The following is a 6,368-nucleotide window of genomic DNA, read 5'->3' as shown; positions in this document are numbered from 1 at the left end:
TACTGAACCCAGCTTGAACCTCTGGCAGTTCCCTGTCAATGTACTTTTCCAGTCATTTAAAAACTATAGTTAGCAACATTTAACTTGCATGCAATATTAATGATATTGTCTGATTACTTATGCATTCCGTCGAGTCTCCTCTCTTTGGAATGGCACAAATATGGATCTCTTCCAATTAGTTGTCCTGGGAGCTGCCTTCCAAATTTCTTGGCTTAGATGACAGAGTACCTCCAGTGCTATATCAGTTTGTTGAAAAATGTCAATATGTTTTCCATCAATTCCTGGAGCTTTGTTTTTTGCCAGTGCCGTCAGTGCACCTTGGACTTCCTTCAGTACCATTGATCATATGTTATCTCTTGGATTGTGTGAACATCATCAATTTCCTTTTGATATAGTGACTCCGTATTCCATCCATCTTCTTGTGATCCTTTCTACAGCATTCAATATTTTGCCCATAGAACCCTTAAATATTGCAAATCGAGGCTTGAATTTTTCTTCAGTTCTTTCATCTTGAGAAATGCTAATTCCAAAACTTTTTTTACATTTCACTATAATATTTGTCTTTGTCTTGTATTCTTAATGATCTTTCGTTTTGTTTTTATGTAAGATGACCTTGATATCATCCTACAACTCTTCTGGTCTTTGAGCATTAGTGTCTAATGCGTCAAATCTGCTTATGAGAGGATCTCTAAATCCAGGTGGGATATGTTCAAAGTCAAATTTTGGCCCTCCTGAACTTGTTTTAATTTTCTTCTGCTTCAGCCTGAACTTGCATATTAATGGTTAATTTCACTGTCTGCCCTTGACCTTGCTTTGGTTGATAATATGGAATTTTTCTACCTTCTCTTCCCCCAGATGAAGTTAATTTGATTTCTATGTATTCTATCTGGTGTGGTCCATGTTTATAGATGTTTTTTTATGTTGTTGAAAATAAGCATTTGCAATGAAGAAGTCATTGGTTTTGCACAATTCTATCATACATTCCCCAGCATCATTTTTTTTTTATCACCAAGGCCATATTTTCCAACTACAGTTCAGTCCTCTTTGTGTCCAACCTTTGCATTCCAATCACCAGTAATTATCAATATATCTTGATTGCATGTTTGAGCAATTTCAGACTGAAAAGGTTGGTACAGTTTTTCAATTTTATCATCACTGGTTTTTGTGTTTGGTACATATATTTGAATAATACTGGTATTAACCTGTCTTCCTTATAGGCATATGGATATTATCCAATCAAAGACAATATTATTCTTCAAGATAATCCTAAAATGTTCTTTTCAATGGTGAATTCAATGCCATTCCTCTTCAATTTTTCATTCCCATCATAGTAAACTGTATGTCTTTCAGATTCAATATGGCTAACACCATTCCATTTCAGCTCACTAATGCCTAGGATACTGACCTCTATGTATTCCATTTTGACAACTTTTAATTTTCCTAGATTCATACTTTGTACATTCCATGTTCTGATTATTAATGGATGCATACAGCTTTTCCCCCTCATTTTGAATTGTGCCCCATCAGCAAATTAAGGTCCTGAAAGTTTTATTCCATTTGCATCATCACAGTCAACTCTATTTTGAAGAGGCAGCTCTTCCCCAGTGTTTTTTGAATGTCTCCAGACCTGAGGGGCTTACCTTCTGACACTATGTCAGACAATATTCTGACATAGTTCATCATGTTTAAATATTTAGTATTTTGGTGCTATATGACAACATTCCACTGTACTTTATAATGTTTTCAGTGGCTAGACATTCAGCTCTGGTAGCATAGTGGTTACTAACTGGGCTGCGAACCTTAAGGTCAGCGGTTTGAAACTACCAGCCACTCCGCGGGAGAAAGATGAGGCTTTCTACTCCTGTAAAGATTTACACCCTCGGAAACCCTGTACAGGGTCGCTATGGGTCGGAACCGACTCAATGGCACTAACAACAACAACAACAAACATTCAGAAGTAGTCTGCTTCCTCTTCTTAGTCTGTCTTTGTCTGGAAGCTCAGCTGAAATTTGTCTATCATTGGTGACCTTCCTATTGGCATTCTAAATATAGGCATCACAAGTTCCAGCATCACAGCAACATACAAACCACCGCAGTAGGACAAACTGACTGAAAAAATGGTGGATAAAAATTAATTAAGCTAAAAAAAATCAAAAGGAAAAATACTTTTTCCCACTTGGTGCATTTGAAAATCCACTGGTTTTAGCTTTTACTGTTTCACAAATCTAGCTACTTTGCATAGCCCATCTTTGTCATTGTTTTGTGGCAAACAGTGATTATCTGATATCTGGTTGATCTTAATGGTTTCCATCCTTGTATCTTGAGATCATTTCAACATGGCAACCAGAATGATCCTTTTAAAAAAGACCATGTCCCGCCCCTGCGACAACCCTCACATCTCCAAGTTAAAATATATTCTATTTATGATGTAGCAGGTGCTAATCTTTATAATTTAGTGCTAACTTAATAGTTTTATTTGATATCCTAAAGATTTACCATAGTTTTCTTACCTTGTCTCAATCCTACACCTTGAATTCGAAAGCACGCATTGTTATTCAACAGAACAATGCAACTTTTTCTACAACAAAATATAATTGAGGAGCTCTGGTAGCACAGTGATTACAAATCAGGCTGAGAACCACAAGGTCAGCAGTTCGAAACTACCAGCTGTTCCGCGGGAGAAAGATGAGGTGTTCTGCTCCCGTAAAGATTTACAGCCTTAGAAACCCTGTACAGGGTTGCTATGAGTTGGAACTGACTCCATGACACACAGCAACAGCAGCATGATAAGACACACTTATATTTTAATGTTCATTGTATGACTACCCATAAACACACATGTATATGATAACATGGAAAAGAGCACAAAATAGTATTGTTTTAGTGCTTTGTGCCAGGTTTATTACATAGGAAAGATTTTCAAAAACCCTAGAAGCAATCTTGAGAATAAACTTCAATGATGAAATATAGAGAAATTCAGAGAACAGTTTACAAAATCATGAGTCAAATATTGACAAGTGTCAATTATTGTATAATTCAGTGTCAAATATTAACAAGTAATTTAGTTTTCTCCTCTTTCTCCCTTTCTTTTTCTCTTTATCTAGAAAATATTAGCAATTAATTTTATAATTTTTTTTTCTCTTTTAAGTGTTGTAGCAAATATTCATAAAAACTCCCAACCTACTTAAAAATATATTAAAGGCATTAATTGAGTAGCAATTTCTCACCTAGTTCATGGAAATAATCTTGAACAACAACGTTACTATTGAGAAATGATCATATTAAATTTGGAGTTATCATTAAACACTACCGCATATTTCTGGACAATAACAACAGCAAAGAGAAATTGCTCTTCTTTGGATTTAATTGAATTAAGATAAACCTATCTTTTACTCCTTTACTTGATTATGCAAAAAGCAAACAAATGTTTTAAAAAGCAGAAGCAGAAAATGTTTCCGACAGACAAGATTTGAACTTCCAAATGAATCATGAACAATAAAAGCTATTTCAGACAGTAAAATTCAGTACAAAGTATTTTAGTTTGGTAGTACTAATAACTGTGTGCCTTCAAGTCAGTTTTGACACATAATGACCTTGTACCAGGTTTTTCAGGCTGCAAATCTTTATGGGAGCAGAAAGCCTCATCTTTTTCTCTCATAGCAACTGGTAGATTTGAACTGCTGACCTTGTGCTTAACAACCCGGCTCATAACCTACTACAATACCAGAGTTCCTTTATTTTAGCTTAGTATCATTTAAATGTAAGGGAGTTCAATGTTTTTTTTAAAAAAGGTTGATTATAATAAAGAGAGAATGAAAAGAAAATAGAAATAAGGTCAGATCTAATCCAGACCAGGGCTTACGTGTGGTTCTGAAATGATGCAGGCCTTGGAGTCTCCCATAGCAATTGGAAAACTTTCTGTCTAGCAATTTTAAGTTGAGTCTCATGCACTTTGAGTTGCTTCTTTGTGTTTATTCCTTATCACTTATCCAGCTATATTCATAGAATCAAGATGATGTGGACTATATAAGTACACACTATAGAAATAAGCAAATTTTCTGATTAGGAGTCAAAGAAGAAAAAAGTACTCAAAAGCTTGCTTTCAACTCTAGATATCTAATATCTGTCTCTCACGACCTAAAAGACTGTCAACCAGATATCTGGTGATCAATAAACATTCAGAATGAAAACTAACCATATTCCAGGTTGCTGGTATCAGTGCCATCGTGTCAGTTCTGACTCTTAGCAATCCTCTATAGGGTTTCCAAGCAGCATCTGCTGTGTTTGAACCACCAATCTTTCAGTTAGCATTGTAGTGCTTATCCTACAGTACCACACAAGAATTCCATACTCCTGGTACCTCTGTTCCAAGTTGATAATGCCCAACATAATCCAATACACTTAGTCACAGTATGTACTCACTCTTTCTACAATAGAAAATAATAAGCATGTTCAGGGGTTTTTAGCGTTGTTTATTCCCCTAAACCCAGGCAAGGCCACAGTACTATTCCTTTATTGTCAGGACAGAGTTGGAGTTGATTTTGTTTTATTTTATTTACTCCTTGTGGGTGTTATCTTCTGTTTCAGAAGGCAGTAAACTCTAGTTAATGAGCCAAATTCTGCTCACTATTAGTTTTTATAAACAAAGTTTTACTGAAACATAGCCAAATTGGTGTATTTATTTATGGTTTACAACTGCTTTCTAGTAACACTGACAAAATCACATAATAAAATAGAAAATTTAAAAATAATAGTTGAAGACCTAAATATCTCACTATCAACTAGGTGAATTATCATCAATAGAAAATTAGAAGACTTGAGCAATGCTATAAATAATACTATAAACCAACTAGCTCTAACAGAGTCTATAGAATGTTTCACATCAGCAGGATTTATATTCTTATCAAGTCAATGAAAACCATATAAATAGCAGAAAAACATTGTCTGAAGATGAATCCCTCATGTTGAAAGACCTTAAAAATCTGATTGATGAAGAGCTGCCTCCTCAGAGTAGAGTCATCCTTAATGACATGTTGTTAAGTGCCATCAAGTCAGTTCTGACCCACAACGACCCTGTATTGGGTTTCCAAGGAGCAACTGGTGAGCTTGAACCACCAACCTTGCAGTTCAAATGGCTTTGCAGTATGGCACACTAACCCACAGTGCCATTAATGACATGGGAAGAGCAAAATTTTCGGGACCTTCATTAGCTGATGCGACATGACCCAAAATGAAAAGGAACAGCTGGAAATATTCATTAACAATCTGAACATGGAATTTACAAAGGAATCTAGGAATTTGAAATCCTCAAAAATGAAATGGAACACATAAAGATTAGATATTTTAGCCAATTCGTGAGCTGAAATAGACAAGCATTTGGAAACCAGACAATCATTGTTTACTATGACAGGAATGACAAATTCCTGAGGAATGGTGTTGCATTCATCACCAAAACAAATATTTCAAGATCCATCTTGAAGTATGACGTTGTCTGTAATAGGATACAATCTATACACCTACATGGAAGACTAGTCATTGTACCTATTATTCAAATTTAGCCATCAACTACCAAAGCCAATGATGAAATAATTGCAGAATTCTACCAACTCTTCGGGAGCTCTGGCAGTGTGGTGGGGTACAAGTTGGGCTGCTAACCACAAGGTCAGCAATTTGAACCTACTAGCAGTTCTATGGGAGAAATATGAGGTTTTCTGTTCCCATAAAGATTTATAACCTCAGAAATACTATGCAGGGTTGCTATGAGCCAGAATCAACTGCATGGCACACCAACACCAACATCACAACAACAACCTCTTCAATCTGAAGTTGATCAAATATGCAATCAGGATATGTTGATAATTACTGATGATTGAAATGTGAAAGTTGGAAACAAAGAGGAAGGATCAGTAGGTTGAGAATATGGTCTTGATAACATAAATAATACTGAATATTGCCTAAGAGAATGTTTACGACCAATGACATTCATTACAAATACCTGTTTTCAACAACATAATCAGCAGCTATACACATGAATCTCACTTGATGGAATTCACAGGAATTAAATTGACTATATGCGTGTATTAAGAGACATTGAAGAATCTCAATATTATGAATCAAAACTATGCTAGACACTCTCTGTGGATAAGACTATCAATTGCCCATATGCAAGTTCATGCTGGAACTGAAGAAAAAGCAAGTCACAAGAGTCAAAATATGACCTTGAGTATATTTCATCAGAAGTTACAGACCATCTCAGGAAGAGGTGTGATGCATTAAATACTAATGACCAAAAACCAGATAAGTTGTGGATGACATCAAGAACATCATACACAAATAAAGCAAAAGGTTATTTAGAATATTAAAAGAAA

This window comes from Chrysochloris asiatica, unplaced genomic scaffold (assembly GCF_000296735.1).
Source record: "Chrysochloris asiatica unplaced genomic scaffold, ChrAsi1.0 scaffold00070, whole genome shotgun sequence".
Lineage (NCBI taxonomy): Eukaryota > Metazoa > Chordata > Mammalia > Afrosoricida > Chrysochloridae > Chrysochloris > Chrysochloris asiatica.
Note: the sequence above shows the minus strand (reverse complement) of the source record.